Source organism: Pongo pygmaeus, chromosome 12, assembly GCF_028885625.2.
Source record: "Pongo pygmaeus isolate AG05252 chromosome 12, NHGRI_mPonPyg2-v2.0_pri, whole genome shotgun sequence".
Taxonomy (NCBI): domain Eukaryota; kingdom Metazoa; phylum Chordata; class Mammalia; order Primates; family Hominidae; genus Pongo; species Pongo pygmaeus.
The window spans coordinates 29,179,231-29,197,067 of NC_072385.2; the positions used below are offsets into that span (position 1 = coordinate 29,179,231).

Here is a 17,837-nt window from a genome sequence, read left to right on the forward strand (position 1 = left end):
GAAGGCAAGGAGGAGCAAGTCACAATTTACGTGGATGATGGCAGGCAAACAGAGCGCTTGTGCAGGGAAACTTCCCCTTATAATACCATCAGATCTCATGAGACATATTCACTATCATGAGAACAGCATGGGAAAGACCTGCCCTGGTGATTCAATTACCTCCCACCGGGCCCCTCCCACAACATATGGGAATTCAAGATGAGATTTGGGTGGGGACAGAACCAAACCATAGCAAGAGGATTGGTGGGGGTGGGTTGCCAGGCAAATGATTCAGTAGAATTCATGGGGGAATCAAGTTGGGTGAGAGGTTGATTTCCTGGGTGAGGGTGGGATCTGGTGAGGAGGATCGGTCTAGAGACGAGGTGGGGGTCTAGTTGAGAAACCAGATTCATTATCTGAGTGTGCTCTGGTAGGGGGTGGGGGTTGGGAGGTGGTCCACTAAGACTGTAGGATCTAGGGGCAAATAGGGCTCAGGTAACAGAAAGAAGCCTAGAATTGATGTTGACCAAGGGAGAAGTTGAGAAGAGGCAGGGATTTTTTGAAGCTGGGAGAAGGCAGGGCAAGATGGCTGCATAAAACACTCCAGCGATCATCCCTCTGCTGGAACACCAAATTCAATAACTATCTATATAAGAAAGTCCCTTCATAAGAACTCAAAATCAGGTGAGCGATCACAGTACTGGTTTTAATATCATACAAAGGAAAAAGGCACTGAAGAGGGCAGGAAAGACAGTCTTGCATTGCCCAAACCAGGGGTCCCCAACCCTTAGACCACATACCTATATATTCCATAAGAGACTATTTAAGTAAGTTTTGCTATATTTAACCAATAGAATATGATGCAGCTATTAAAACAGTGGTTATGAAGGCTTTGTGATAACACACAAATGCTTATAATACATTGTTGAGTTATAACACTGCATATACAATATATATTTATTTGAATATATTATGTAAAAAGAGATACATTAAAGTAGAAATAGTTATGTTAGCACTTAGTACCTTTGTTTCCTTTAGTTTTCAATGTTTTTAATGTGGCCATGTTCATTTAATATTAAACAATTTAAATTTAAAAAGTAAAATAAAATAATTACCCCCCACAACTCCACACACACACACACACACACACACACAAAGATAGTACTGTTAGGAACTGGGCCACACAGCGGTGGACTAGTGAGCATTACCACGTGAGCTGTGCATCCTGTCAGATCAGCAGTGGCATTTGGTTTTCGTAGGAATGTGAACCCTATTGTGAGCCGTGCATGCACGGTATCTACATTGTGCGCTCCTTATGAGAATCTAATGCCTGATTATCTATCACTGTCTCCCATCACCCTCAGATAGGACCGTCTAGTTGCAGGAAGACAAGCCCAGGGCTCCCACTGATTCTACATTATGGTGAATTGTATAATTATTTCATTATATATTACAATGTAATAATAATAGAAATAAACTGCACAATAAATATAATACACTTGAATCACCATGAAACCATCCCCATCCCCTTCACTCCAGTCCGTGGTAAAATTGTGTTCCATGAAACTGGTTCCTGGTGCCAAAAAGGCAGGGGACCACTGGCCTAACCATCCCTTCCCCATCCCCTGGCAGTGTCATGTGCCAAAAGAGAATTTGTGTGCTCAGGGGAGGGAGAATGAAGTGATCATGGGATTCTGCACTGGAACTCCCTGCTGCCCTGTCACAGCCAAAAGCAACACAGAGCTGAATTTGGCTAATGCCCATCAATGGAGCATCTAGATCAGTTTTGGCCAGAGAGGAATCCTCTGCCCTAGCAATAGGAAACTGAGTTCTGGCCAGCTTAGCTGCCAGCTGACTGAAGTGGACTGGGGTCCTAAATATATTTGAAAGGCTGTCTCAACCACAAGGACTGCAGTCCCTGGGCAAGTCCTGGTATTGCAATGGGCTCAGAGCCTGTGAACTTGGGGTACATGTGACCCAGTGAGACACCAGTTGTATTGGCCAAGGGAGTGCTTGCGTCACCCCTCCCCAAATTCCAGGCAGTGCAGCTCTGGGAGAGAGTCCACCCACTTGCAAAAAAGAGATGGAAGGGTAAAGAGGACTTCATCCTGCAACTTGGGTACTAGCACAGCCACAGTAAAATAAGGCACTTAGGAGATTCCTGAAGCCCCTGAATTCAGGCCCTAGCTTCTGGATGGCATTTCTAGACTCACCGTAGGCTAGAAGAAAACATGCTGCCCTAAAGAGAAGGGCCTAGTCTTGGCAAAATTCACCACCTGCTGAGGAAAGAGCCTTTGGGTCTTGAATAAGCATCAGCAGTAGCCAGGCAGTAGGTGCCAAGGGCCTTGGATGGGACCCAGTACTGTGCTGAATTCGGGTGTGACCCAGTGCAGTCCTACCTATGGTGGCCATAGTAGTGCTACATCACCCATTCTCCAACTCTAGACAGCCCAGCACAGAGAAAGAGACTCCTTTTAGAGAAAATGAGGGACGTTAATCACAGATTCTGCCTGGTAATCCAGGGAATTCTTCCAGATCTCACCCAAGTCCACCAAGGTTGTACCTCTATGAGTCTTCAAGAGACTCATAACTATCCATCCATCCACCCATTCCTAATACAGGTAGAGGGCCTGGGACACCTTCTAGTACAGATAAAACTGCAGTGACCAAAGATTTAGATCACAACACTCAATCCCCTTTGAATCTGAAAAGCCTTCTTAACAAGGACAGGTATAAACAAGCCCAGACTGCAAAGATTAGAATAAACACCTAACTCATTGATATGGTTTGGCTCTGTGTCCCCACCCAAATCTCATGTTGAATTGTAATTCCCGCTGTTAGGGGAGGGACCTGGTGGGAGGTGATTGGATCATGGGAGTGGATTTCCCCCTTGCTATTCTCATGATAGCGAGTGAATTCTCATGAGATCTGATGGTTTAAAAGTGTGTGGCACATCCCCCTTCACTCTCCCTCTCTCTCTCTTCTGCCACCATATGAAGATGTGCTTGCTTCTCCTTTGCCCTTCCACCATGATTGGAAGTTTCCTGAGGCCTTCCCAGACATGCTCCCTGTACAGCCTGCAGAATTGTGAGTCAATTAAACCCCTTTTCTTAATAAATTACCAAGTCTCAGGTACTTCTTTATAGCAGTGTGAGAACAGACTAACACATTCATCAATGCCTAGATATCAACGAACATTCACAAGCATCAAGAGCATCCAGGAAAATATTAGCTCAGCAAACGAACTAAAGAAAGAACCAGTAACCAATCCCAGAGTAACAAAGATATGTGACCTTTCAGACACAGAATTCAAAATAGCTGCTTGGAGGAAGCTCAGTGAACTTCAAGAGAACACAGAGAAGAAATTCAAAACCCTATCAGAGAAATTTAACAAGGAGATTAGAATAATTTAAAAGAATCAAGCAGAAATTTTAGAGATGAAAAATTCAATTGACAAACTGAAAAATGCATCAGAGTCTCTCAATAGCAGACTTGATCAAGCAGAAGAATTAGCTTGAAGACAAGCTATATGAAAATACATTCAGAAGAGAAAAAATAGAGAACAAAAAAGAATGAAGTACCCCTACAAGATCTAGAAAATAGCCTCAATAGGCAAATCTAAGCATTATTGGTCTTAAAATAGGTGGTAGAGAGTGAGGTGAGGGTAGAAAGTTTATTCAAAGAAATAGAAATGGCACTTTTCAAACCTAGAGGAAATATCCAAGTATAAGAAGGTTATAGAACACCAAGCAGATTTAACTCAAATAAGACCTTAAGGCATTTAATCATCAAACTCCCAAAGGCCAAGGATAAAGAAAGGGTCCTAAAGGCAGCAAGAGAAAAGAAACAAATAACATATAAAGGAGTTCTAATACATCCGGCAGCTGACTTCTTAGTGGACACCTTAAAGGTCAGGAGAGAGTGGTATGACATATGCAAACTGCTGAAAGAAGAAAACTTTTATTTGAGAATATTGTATCCAGCAAAAATACCCTTCAAATATGAAGGAAAGATTAAGGCTCTTCCACACAAATAAAAGCTGAGGGAAGAGCTTGTCAACATCAGACCTGTCCTACAGGAAATGTCAAAGGGAGTTCTTCAACCGGAAAGAAAAGGATGTTAAAAAGCAATAAGCAATCATCTAAAATTCACTGGTAACAGAGGGTACACAGACACATATAGAATACCCCAACACTGTAATTGTGATGTATTAGCCACATATATTGGTTACCTACTCATATACTGAGTAGGAAGACTGAAAGACAAACCTATCAAAAATAATAACTATGATGACTTTTAAAGAGATAGATAGTATAAAAATATATAAATAGAAACAACAAAAAGTTTTAAAATGGGGATAAAGTGTAGTTTTTATTTTCTCTTTGCTTGTTTGTTATTTTTTTGTGATCAGAATTAAGTTGTTATCAGTTTAAAATAATAGGTTATTAGCCGGGTGTGGTGGCGGGTGCCTGTAGTCCCAGCTACTCGGGAGGCTGAGGCAGGAGAATGGCATGAACCCGGGAGGCGGAGCTTGCAGTGAGCTGAGATTGCACCACTGCACTCCAGCCTGGGCGACAGAGCAAGACTCCATCTTAAAATAAATAAATAAATGAATGAATGATTAAATAAATAAATAAATAAATAAATAAAATAATAGGTTATAAGATGTTATTTGCAAGCTTCACAGTAACCTCAAATCAAAAAACCCTACAGAGATACATGAAAAATAAAAATCAAGAAATTAAAATATACTATCAGAGAAAATCACTTTTACACAAAGAAAGACCGAAGGAAGGAGGGAAGAGAGGGTGAAAAAACAACCAAAAACAAATAACAAAATGGCAACAATTTAAGTCCTTGCCTATCAATAACAACATAGAATGTAAATGGTCTAAACTTTCTAATTAAAAGATACAGAGTGGCTAAAGGAATTAAGAAAAAAGACCCAACTATATGCTGGCTACAAGAAACTCACTTTACCTATAAAGATACACACCGACTGAAAACAAAGGGTTGAAAAAAGATATTACATGCAAATGGAAACCAAAAAAGAGCAAGAATAGCTATACTTATATCAGAAAAAGTATATTTCAAGACAAAAATTATAAAAAGAGACAAAAAAGGTCATTATATAGTGATAAAGGGGTCAATAGAGCAAGAGGATATAACAACTGTAAATATATATGTACCCAACACTGGAGCACCCAGATTTATAAAGCAAATATTATCAGAGCTAAAGAGAGTGATAGATTTCAACACAATATTAGCTAGAGACCTCAACACCCACTTTCAGCATTGGACAGACCATCCAAATAGAAACTCAACAAAGAAACACCAGATTAATCTGCACTATAGACCAAATGGACACAACAGATATTTACATTTCATCCAATGGCTACAGAATACACATTCTTCTCAGCACATGGATCATTCTAAAGAATAGACCATATGTTAAGCCACAAAACAAAGTGTTAAAAATTTTTTTAATTGAAATAATATCAAGTATCTTCTCAGATCATAATGGAATAAAACTAGAAATCAATAGAAAGAACTTTGGAAACTATACAAATACATGGAAATTAAACAATATGCTCCTGAATGACCAGCAGGTCAATGAAGAAATTAAGAAGGAAATTTAAAAGTCTCTTGAAACAAATGAAAATGGAAACACAACATACCCATACAGGATACAAGAAAAGCAGCACTAAGAGGAAAGTCTATAGCAATATGGACCTACATCAAAAAAGGTAGGAAAACTTCAAATCAAACAACCTAAATGACATGGTTTGGCTCTGCGTCCTCACCCAAATCTTGTCTTGAATTGTAATCCCCACATGTTGGAGGACTGGCCTGGTTGGAGGTGACTGAATCATGGGGGTGGTCTTACTGCTTGCTGTTCTCGTGATAGAATTCTCATGAGATCTGGTTGTTTGATAAGTGTGTGGCTCTTCCCCTGCACACACTCTCTCTCTTTCACCTGCTGCTATGTAAGATGTGCCTTGCTTTCCCTTCACCTTCTGCCCTGATTGTAGGTTTCTTGAGGCTTCCCCAGCCATGTGGAACTGTGAGTCAATTAAACCTCTTTTGCTTATAAATTACTCAGTCTCAGGTAGTATATTTATAGCAGGGTGAGAACAAACTAATACATTAATGATACATCTTAAATAATTAGAAAAGCAAGAGCAAACCAAATCCAAAATTAGTAGAAAAAAAAAAAAGATCAGAACATAAATAAGTAAAAGTGAAACTTAAAAAAAAAAAAAAAACAATACAAGCTGGGCATGGTGGCTTATGCCTATAATCCTAGCACTTTGGGAGGCTGATGAGGGCTGATCACTTCAGCTCAGGAGTTCGAGACCAGCCTGGCCAATATGGTGAAACACAATCTCTGCTAAAAACACAAAAATTAGCTGGGCATGGTGGTGCGCACCTGTAATCCCAGCTATTTAAGAGGCAGAGGCGTGAGAATCACTTGAACCCAGAAGGCAGAGGTTAGAGTGAGCTGAGATTGTGCCATTGTACTCCAGCCTGGGTGACAGAGACAGAGCAAGTCTCTGTCTCAAAAAAAAAAAAAAAAAAAGAATAAATGAACAAACAAAAAAATAAATGAAATGAAAAATTAATTTTTTTGAAAAGATAAACTGAGAAACTTTTATCCAGCTAAGAAAAAAGGGAGAAAACTAAAATAAATTAAAATCAGAGATTTTAAAAAGAGATGTTACAACTGATACCACAGAAATTCAAAGGATCACTAGAAAGCACTATGAGCAACTATATGCCAATAAACTAGAAAACCTAGAAGAAATGGATAAATTCCTAGATACATACAAGATTGAAACATGAAGTAATCCAAAACCTGAATAGACCAATAACAAGTAACAAGATCAAAGCCATAGCAAAAAGTTTTCCAGGCTGGGCGCAGTGGCTCACGCCTGTAATTCCAGCACTTTGGGAGGCCGAAGCAAGGCGGATCATTTGAGGTCAGAAGTTCAAGACCAGCCTGGTCAACATGGTGAAACCCCGTCTCTACTAAAAGTACAAAAATTAGCCAGGCATGGTGGCACGCACCTGTGGTCCCAGCTACTTGGGAGGCTGAGGCAGAAGAAATGCTTGAACCCAGGAGGCAGAGATTGCAGTGAGCCAAAATCGTGGCATTACACTCCATCCTGGGTGACAGAGCAAGACTCCGTCTGAAAAAAAAAAAAAAAGTTTTCCAGCAAAGAAAAGCCCTGGATCTGATTCCTTTACTGCTGAAATCTACCAAACATTTAAAGAACTAAAATGAATCCTACTCAAACTATTACAAAAAATCAAGGAGGAGGTAATACTTCCAAATGAATTCTATAAGGCCAGTATTACCCTGATACCAAAACCAGACAAAGATGCACCAAAAAAGAAAACTACAGGGCAATACCTCTGATGAACATAGATGCAAAAATTCTCAATAAAATACAAGCCAACTGAATTCAACAACACATTAAAGTGGTCATTCATCATGACCAAGTGAAATTCATCCCTGGGATGCCAGGGTGGCTCACCATGTGAAAGATTTCTACAATAAAAACTATAAAACACGTATGAAAGAATGGAAGAGGACACAAAAAATGGAAAGATAGGCCAGGCGTGGTGGCTCACACCTGTAATCCCAGCACTTTAGAAGGCTGAGGCAGGTGGATCACTATCGGGGGAACCACCCCCAGTATTTCATCATAGGTTCTTTTCTATTTTCCCTAAGTATCAGCCGGTCTGAGAAATAAAGGGAAAGAGTACAAAAGAGAGAAATTTTAAAGCTGGGTGTCCGAGCCGGGGGAGACACCACATGTCAACAGGTTCCGTGATGCCCCCTGAGCCATAAAACCAGCAAGTTTTTATTAGCAATTTTCAAAGGGGAGGGAGTGTACGAATAGGGTGTGGGTCACAGAGATCACATGCTTCAAGGGCGACAAAAGATCACAAGGCAGAAGGTCAGGACGAGATAACAAGGTCAGGGTGAAACTAGAATTACTAATGAAGTTCCATGTCCCGCTGTGCACGCATTGTCATTGATAAACATCTTAACAGGTTCAAGGGCAGAGAACCGGTCTGACTAGAATTCACCAGACTGGAATTTCCTAATCCTAGCAAGCCTGGGGGCACTGCAGGAGGCCAGGGCATGTTTCATCCCTTATCTGCAACTGCATAAGGCAGACATCCCCAGAGAGGCCATTTTAGAAGCTCTCCCTGGGAATGCATTCTTTTCCCAGGGCTGTTAATTATTAATATTCCTTACTGGGGAAAGAATTCAGTGATATTTCTCTTACCCATTTTTGGTAATAAGAGAAATATGGCTCTGTCCTGCCTGACCCACAGGCAGCCAGACTTTAAGGTTATCTCCCTTCTTCCCTGAAAATCACTGTTATCCTGTTCTTAAGGTGCCCAGATTTCATATTGTTCAAACACACATGCTTTACAAACAATTTGTGCAGTTAATGCAATCATCACAGGGTCCTGAGGCGACATACATCCTCAGCTCATGAAGATGACGGGATTAAGAGATTAAAGTAAACACAGGCATAGGAAATTATAAGAGTATTGATTGGGGAAGTGATAAATGTCCACGAAATCTTCACAATTTATGTTCTTTTGTCATGGCTTCGGCAGGTCCCTCCGTTCGAGGTCCCTGACTTCCTGCAACAGATCACCTGAGGTCAGGATTTCGAGACCAGCCTGACTAACATGGTGAAACCCCGTCTCTAGTAAAAATACAAAATATTAGCCAGGCATGGTGGCACGTGCCTGTAATCCCAGCTACTCCAGAGGCTGAGGCAGGAGAATTGTTTGAACCCAGGAGGCGGAGGTTGCAGTGAACCAAAATTGTGTCATTACACTCCAGCCTGGGCAACAAGAGTGAAACTCTGTCTCAAAAAAAAAAAAAAAAAAGAAAGATATTCCATGTTCATTGATTGAAAAAAATCGATGTTGTTAAAATGTTCATATTACCCAAAGCAAACTACAGATTCAATGCAATCCCTATCAAAATACCAATAACATTCTTCACAGAAATAGAAAAAATAATCCTAAAATTTATATGGAACCACAAAAGATCCAGAATAGCCAAATCCATCCTGAACAAAAAGAACAAAACCAGAAAAATACATTGCCTGACTTTGAAGTTTATTGTAGAACTATAGACCTGAAACAGCATGGTACTGGTATAAAAACAGACACATAGACCAATGTAACAGTAGAGAATTCAGAAATGAATCCACACATCTACCCTGAACTCATTTTTGACAAAGCTGCCAAGAACATACATTGGGGAAAGAACAGTCTTTTCAATAAATGGTGCTGGGAAAACTAGGTATCTATATGCAGAATAATGAACTAGACCCCTATCTCTCACCATATAAAAAATCAAATCAAAGTGGATTAAAGACTTAAATCTGACACCTGAAACTATGAAACTACTAAAAGAGAACATTGGGAATTCAAGACCAGCCTTGGCAACATAGTAAGACCTTGTCTCTACAGAAATAAAATAAAAATAGCCAGGCGTGGTGGCTAATACCGACAGTCCCAGCTACTCAGGTGGCTGAGATCGGGGAATCACTTGAGCCCAGGAGTCCAAGGTTGCAGTGAGCTATGAATGCACCACTGTACTCCAGCCTGGGAGACAGAGTGAGACCTTGTTGAAAGAAAGAAAAGAAAAGAAAAGAAAAGGGAAATAAATAAATAAAGGAAAAAGGAAGAGAAAAGAGGAGAAGAGAAAAGAAGAGAAGAGAAGAGACGAGAAGAGAAGACAAGAGAAGAGAAGAGAAGGACATTAGGGAAATGCTCCAAGACATTGATCTGGGCAAAGACTTCTTGAGTAATACCTCAAAAGCACAGGCAACTAAAGCAAATATGGATAACAGGGATCACTTCAAGCTAAAAAGCTTCTGCACAGCAAAAGAAATAATCGACAAAGTGAAGAGACAACCGACAGAAAGGGAGAAAATATTTTCAAACTACCCATCTGACAAGAGATTAATAACCAGAATATATAAGGAGGTTAAACAACTCAATAGGAAAAAATCAAATAATCCAATTTTAAAATGGGCAAAATATCTTATTAGACATTTCTCAAAAAAAAAAAAAAAAAAGACATACGAATGGCCAACAGGTAGGTGAAAAAATGTTCAACATCATCAGAGAAATGCAAATTAAAACCACAATGAGATAATATCTAACTCCAGTTAAAATGGCTTTTATCCAAAAGACAGACAATAATGAATGCTGCCAAAGATGTGGAGAAAGGGAAACCCTTGTACACTGTTGGTGGAAATGTAAATTACTACAGCCACTATGGAGAACATTATGGAGGTTCCTCAAAAACTAAAAATAGAGCTACCATATGATCCAGTAATGCCATTGTTAAGTATATATCCAAAAGAAAGACCAGTATATTGAAGAGACATCTGCACTCCATGTTTATTGCATGGAGTGCAGATTTACATTTACACTGCACAGTAGCCAAGATTCGGAATCAACTTAAGTGTCTATCAGTGGATGAATGGATAAAGAAAATGTGGTACATATATACAAGGGAATATTATTCAGCCATAAAAATGGAATCCCATCTTTTGCAACAATATGGATGGAACTGTAGGATATTCGGTTAAGTGAAATAACCTAGGCACAAAAAGACAAATTTTGCATGTTCTCACTCATATGCAAAAATTGAAACAATTGAGATCATAGAGACAGACAGTAGAATGATGGTTACCAGAGACTGGGAAGGGTAGTGGGGATGGGGGAAAAAGTATAGATGGTTAATGAGTGCAAAAATATAGTTAGAGTGAATAAGATCTAGTATTAGCATAACAGGGTGACTATAGTCAACGATAATTTATTATACACATATTTTTTGTTTTATTTTTTAGAGATAGGGTCTTACTCTGTTGCTCATGCCAGAGTGCAGTGGCACAATCATAGCTCACTGCAGCCTCAAATTCTGAGCTCAAGTGATCTTCCTGCCTCAGTCTCCTGAGTAGCTAGGACTACAGGTGTGCACCACCGCACCCAGCTCATTTGAAAATTTTTTTTTGTAAAGACGGGGTCTTGCTATGTTGCCCAGGCTGGTTTTGAACACCTGGCCTCAAGTGATCCTGCCACCTCAGCCTCCCAAATTTTTATTTTATAATTAAAGATAACTGAAAATTGAATTGGAATGTTTCTAACAGAAAGAAATAATACATGCTTGAGGTGGTGAATACCCCAATTACCTGGATACGATTATTCCACACTATGTGCCTGTATCAAAACATCACATGTACCCCATACATTTAAACAGCTATTATGTATCCATAATAATTAAAAATAATAATAAAAAAAGAAGTAGGGTCTGAAGACAGAGAAGACCCTGGTGGCCAAGATGAGGAAGCACGTGGTAGGGGTCAGAGGGATGGTGAAGAGGATACAGTGGCTTGAGACTCTGGAGCAGAGGTGGTAAGGCCATCAGTGGGAGTGAGAAAATGTCAGTGAGAACAGCTGGGGCAACAGTAGAGAAGGCTGTGCTGGCAGAAGGAAAGCCAGGGATGGGGTGGAAAAAGTGTGGTGGGGCAGGGCCCACTAATCAGGAGGAGACCATGAGGGATAATTGCTGGGAGCCTGGACAGGGGACTGAGTGGGCAAACAGACCTGCATGAGGCACTCCAGCAGGGATGTGACAGACAGGCCTGGTAGGGTCCACTGAGAAGTGAAGGCCAGTGCTCACTGCAGTGAGGAGAACCACCCCATGTCCCCATGTGGGGCAGTCCAGGAAGAGGGGTTTGGAAAGGATTTGGGCTTTTATCAGGTTATTTTGGCGAGTGTTCCAAGAAGCAGGGTTTGCTCTGGATTGGATGCTGTCAGGAGAAAGATAATTCTGTGATTGGTGTCTTAATCAATGTTATCCAGAAGGAGGGAGAGATGAAATGAAGCTCAAGCTGATTGGCAAAGCAGCAGTGACCCATATTAGCCAGAATAGGTGGATGCTTGGTTATTTTTGTGACCTGAACCACATTCATGTTTTGGTCTGTGCTCAGACATGACTCTAGAGTGGTCTCATTTTTGCCTTGATCCATTACATTCAGAGCAGCTTTATCTGATGTTGATGTTCTGTGAAATTGCTTATGTTCAACAGAAGAACAACACCTGTGAGGCCAGGCCAGCTCCTGGAAACAACAAGGCCTGAGGGTTCCAGGCCATTTCCTGGCTGTCAGAAGTTGCTTTCTCTTTTCCTCAATCCCCCTCTTTAGTCAAGGGCAGGTGAAGTCATGCCACAGAATCCATGACATCCAGATTTTCACCACTGTCAAGACCAGGAGGATGTCCAGGAAGCATGGTCTGTAGTTGGGCTAGAGCTAATCCCTCCTCCTGTTGCAGGATGAGTTGAGATCTTTGACTTGACAGTGGGTACAGAGCAGCATTCCAGATTTTGGACAGTGTACATCAACTAACTGTAACACAGGCCATTACTGGAAACAAAAGGATGACGAGTCTTATAACAGGTCTTAATGCCAGGATACCAGATTATAAAACCCAGGTGAAGAAACATGTCCCAGAATCCAGATGGGTCTTTTATGGAGTCAGGTGGCTTTTTTGTTTATCCTAATATTTTCTGTTTTGCTTGCCCTGTAGTGTGTAAGTGCAGCAAGAAATGTTTGTGATAGTATCAAGTCCTCCTTGGCTAGCTGATAGAAAATCAAGGTGTTCAATGGGCCTCAAGATTCCTAGGTCCTGTTATAACGATCTTGTCAGGATTATGTCACCGGCAGGTGGGACACACATTCGAAACATCCTCAGCAATATGCTTAAATTACCCTATCAATCTTGGTTCAATACTTTTACCAATTCTTCTCTGCTATTGTGGGTAATATCACAAAACAGTTTTGCTAATTTCCATTTTTCTTATGGCCATCTCCTTCCATAATAGCAAAGCATGTCAAGGCTCTTTAATTCATTGTCAATTCTACAGGGGTTCCTGTAGTGGTCAGGTGATTTTTGTTGTTGTTTCTAAAGCATTGCAAAGCCATACACTACCCCCACATCAAATACCTCGTATTGTATCAATATAAATATTTACTTTTGTAACTTGGCAGATCTGGGAGGGGGCAATTAATTTAGCCAAACTAAATTAATAAATACGATTTCTGAGAAAAACTTTGACTATGATGATATAGTCTACATAGCATTCCCCCCCGCCCCCGGGGAGTCTGTCGCCCAGGCTGTAGTGCAGTGGCACAATCATAGCTCACTGCAGCCTTGAAATCCCAGGCTGAAGCAATCCTCCCACCTCAGTCTCCTCAGCAGCTGGGACTACAGGCGTGTGCTACCACACCCAGCTAAGTTAAAATTTTTTTTGTTTTTAGACATGGGGTCTCTCTATGTTGCCTGGGCTGGTCTCAAACTCCTGGCCTCAAGCCATCCCCCCACCTCAGCCTCCCAAGTTGCTGGGATTACAGGCATGAGCCACCACGCCTGACTGTACTTGGCAATTTTTAGTTTCACTTTTTAAGTGTGAATAATCTAAAACCACAATTAAATCAGTTCTCCAAGGGAATCTCTAAGTCTGTGCAGGGTATGGATTGTTCCCTAAGAGGGGTAAGCAATTATGGGCGGTTGCTTTTTTGGGTGAAGGAAGCGGCTGGGTTTAGAGTGTTGTAATATAGGCCAGTGATGTGTAAAAGCAAAGCAACAATAATTCATGGGAGACTACGTAAGTAGCTGAAAAATCCTGCGAGTTTACTGTCAGTAGAAGACCCTGTATAGCACAGCATCGGAAGCTGTCAAGTTTAGTGGAAACCCTGGAACTAAATCAACTGAAGTTTTCACTTTTATTGCTACTGCTATAGTTCTCAGATGGGGTGAATATGTCTTGGCTACTGGATCTTAGGAAATAAGCAATGGACCCCTGGTGATTTCCACTTAGTTCAATCAGTACCCTAGTGCCTGTTCAGCTTTATAATAAAAAGAAAAGCGGTATGGAGGACTGGTGAATCTAGAATAATGGAAATAATCTTTTGGGAGACAGTAATTGTACCACTCTGTTTGTCTTTTTCTTTTTTGAGACAGGATCTCACCCTGTTGCCTAGGCTGGAGTGCAGTGGTGCAATCATAGTTCACCACAGCCTCAAACTCCTAGACTCAAGTGATCCATCTTGCCATCCCAAAGCACTAGGATTACAGGCATGGGAGTGGGGTGGGGAGTGGGGGTGCGCACCATGCTCAGCTGTTTATATTATCTTTAAAGTGATCAACAAATTTTCTTTTTTTCCAGGTAATAAAGAAAACTAGAGAACAGGAAATGAATTATTTTTCTTCTTCAGCACTTATTTCATGTCATTTTAATAATTTGGAGGCAAAAAATAAACAGAAATAATATCCAAAGACATTTTCAGTTTGTTAATTGATTGCCATTCTAATATATAAAGGTAAGAATTTTAGTGACCAGTGTTTTATATCTGACTCTTATTTTAGAATTTCCAGTGTTCCAAGGATTCCTTATTAATTAATTCCCTCAGGTCTTGAGAGAAAAGTTTTGATATAGAAAAGCAGATTTTGACAAATATACACAAAGAGTGGCAAATGGTTTAGACAGTAATTTGGAGCCTTGAAAATTTTATCAAGTTGTGTGATCAAAAAGCTAGTACTTATTAATCCCCAAAGTATGGAAAGGAAGGAAGGGATACTACTTATGTTAAGCAAAGTTATCTCATTTTTAGAAAAACAAGACAATTTCCACATAGAAGTTTCTTTGCTTTTCGTTTTAAGGTACCTCCCAAAGAAGCAATCTTGTTCATGTCAAAAGCTCCCTAAAATGGCCTGTGCAGTTCCAAATTGTCCTTGGTGAAACTGTGCCAGTTAGATAATAGGCATACTAGTTAGCATTCTTATGAGAAAAAAAAAAATGAAGAAAATAGATGTTTGGCCTGAAAGAGGTACAATTTTAGATTGAGGAGACCCTAAGAGAACTGCAGTGGTCCTTAAAGGTAGTGTTTGGGTGACTATCTATTGAGCTTGACCAAAGGCCATGGTCACCACCAGATGCCAGGCAAAACCTCCTGAAAGAAGGCAGGTGACACTAAACAAAGCAATCCTCAAAGACAGAAAGTCAAGACCGAGGAATAAGCCCTTATAGGGTTTTGAATTGATATGAGGCAAAGGAATGCCAATCTGAAGAACCCTTCTAAACTACACAGCCACTATGATAAGGTCCAGGATTGACTTTTCAGGCTTGGCTGGGGGACTTTAAGGAGGCCTCCATGAGCCCTGCCTCCTTGTGGTCACACTTCTGTGTAATTCCTCCCTTTCTTGAGTGTAGGTAGGAACTGCAACTTGTTCTTAATGAATGGAATGGAAAAAAGGTGACACGAGGCACATGACTGCATTTATTTGATTATCTAAGAGTGTAGCGCCCATCTTGCTAGTCTGTCTCCAATGCTGGTTTTGGAAGAAGCAACTTGCCATGAATCCTACAGCCATAAGGAAACAAATTCTGCCAACAACCTGAGAGTGCTTGGGAGCAGATCCCTTCCCTGTCAAGGCTACAATGAGCACCTGGCCAGACACGTTTTTCCAGCATTGAGATCCTAAGCAGACTACCCAGCTAAGCCATGCCTAGACTTCTGACCCACAAACATTGTGAGACAATAAGTGTGTGTTGTTTTAAGCAGCTAAGTTTGTGGTAATTTGTTCTGCAGCAATAGAAAGCTAATGCCACTGGCCTATGCCCATATTTTCACTAAAGACTTTTCTTCCTGTAGACACTTTTATTTCTAAATATTCAACTTAACATTTAGATCCCCTCTTCCAGCTATGGGCTGTTGAGGTTAAAATTAGTTACTCAAACTTTCTTACTGTTTGAGTAAAAATTAACCATGGTATTTTCCCCAATTTACACAATATTAATATTAGTACAGTAAGGCCAGGTGTGGTGGCTCACACCTGTATTCCCAGCATTTTGGGAGGCTGAGGCAGGAGAATCATTTGAGATTAGAAGCTCCAGATGAGTGTGGACAACATAGCAACACCTTGGCTCTACAAAACATTTTAAAAAATACTAGCCGGGAGTGGTGGCGTGTATCTGTAGTCCTAGCTACTCAGGAGGCTGAGGTGGGAGGATCACTTGAGCCCAAGAGTTGGAGGGAACAGTGAGCTATGATCACACCACTGCCCTCCAGGCTGGGCGACAGAGTGAGACCCTGTCTCTAAAGAAAAAAAAATTAGCACAGTAAAAGAGATGGCACTAAATTAGCAGAGGCTGCTTTATTTTCACAGATGACTTCAACCCCACATAGGCAAGGACACTGTATGTTGTGGCACACAGGTTTCTCTCCAACTAGATGGAGCTCTTAGAAGTTAGTGTCCTTTGGCTCCCCTCCAGGCCTTACACACATTGGACATTCAATAACTATGGAATTAAAACTGCAATTGCCTTTAACCTTATTTATTAATGGGATTTGGTTTCACTGTGGGTGGCACTTCCACTTTAATGCAATGATCAAAAACATTAAGATCTACGACAGGATGGATATTGGGACAATAAGCATGACAATGCCATTGTTGCCAAGCCAAATTTTACAAGAGGCAAAGGAAAGCAAAGGGTAACTAGAATGCAGAGGTTCTTCATCATCATCTTCAATCAGCTGTCACAGAATTCCCCACTATTGAACCTCCCTTACAATTCTTACTTCTCCCCACCCCTCCAGGTATCTGAAATAGAAAAAAAAGGAAATAATTCTCCCTGAGAGATTTCTGCCTCCTTCTTTTTTATTTTCAATAGCAACCTCAACTGTTGACAGAGGTTCCTTAGGATTCAAAGAACAATTCTGAAGCTGAAAACAGAATAGTCTGTTTTTGAATAAATCCTAAAGTATTTTCATTTCACACCCTTCTTCCATGAGGAAAAAATTTACATAGAGACAAATATGTTTTGTTCAGGCAGTGTGCAATAATAAAGTTTAGGCCAAATTAGATTTATAATTAGATATTAAATGCTGGTTTGGTACCAAATTTAGGGATAAAATGAACCCATATCCACATATGTACTTATAGACACTAAAGCACAAAACAGATAATCTAGCTGGCATCCAGTGTTTCTTGACTTTGGCTGAATCTCTGTTCCCCAGAACAGACTGTAAGCTCCAAAAGGTGGGGACCATGTTTTGGTCAGCTGTGGATTTCTCCAACACATTGCACAGTGTTCATGCAAAGAGCCACTCACAGAAATTGTTGAATTCACTTAAAAAAGAAAATAATTTTGGCTGGGTACGGTGGCTCATGCCTGTAATCTCAGCATTTTGGGAGGCTGAGGCGGGAGGATGGCTTGAACCCAGGAGTTTGAGACCAGTTTGGACAACATAGTGAGTCCCTGCCTCTATGAAAAAACTTTTAAAAATTAGCTGGGTGTGGTGGCACACTGCCTGTAGTCCTAGCTACTCTGGAGGCTGAGGTGGGAGGATCACTTGAGCCTGGGAGGTTGAGGCTGCAGTGAACTGAAATCATGCCACTGTATTCCAGCTTGGGCGACAGAGCAAGACCCTGTCTCAAAAACAACAACAACAACAATAACGCAATTTTTATAAAATGGTTGATGAGGCTTGCTAAGGTGGCAGTAGACCCAAACGTAGATGTTCAAACAATGCCATTCTTACCCGTTTTGGAGTGAAAGAGTGAAAGGGAAAGGACAGAGGATTAAACCAAATTAAACTAAAATCTCCAAGTCTGTAGTAAAAAAGAGCTGCAGCAGGTTTAGTCAGTGAAAAAAAATTTTTTTTTTCCCCTGAGATGGAGTCTCATCCTATCACCCAGGCTGGAGTGCAGTGGCACCAGCTCAGCTCACCGCAACCTCTGCCTCC

General features: G+C 40.7%; 1 protein-coding gene across 1 annotated transcript in view; it reads left to right on the plus strand.

Moving 5' to 3' along the window:
* The window catches only part of LOC129030878 (lysozyme g-like protein 2), a 64,980-nt gene extending 47,462 nt beyond the window's left edge, over nt 1-17,518 (plus strand). The window contains exon 7 of the transcript XR_010123228.1: nt 14,258-17,518. The gene's annotated coding sequence lies outside the window, so the exon portion shown is untranslated. The remainder of the gene's footprint in view (nt 1-14,257) is intronic.
* Nucleotides 17,519-17,837: the final 319 nt, after the last annotated feature.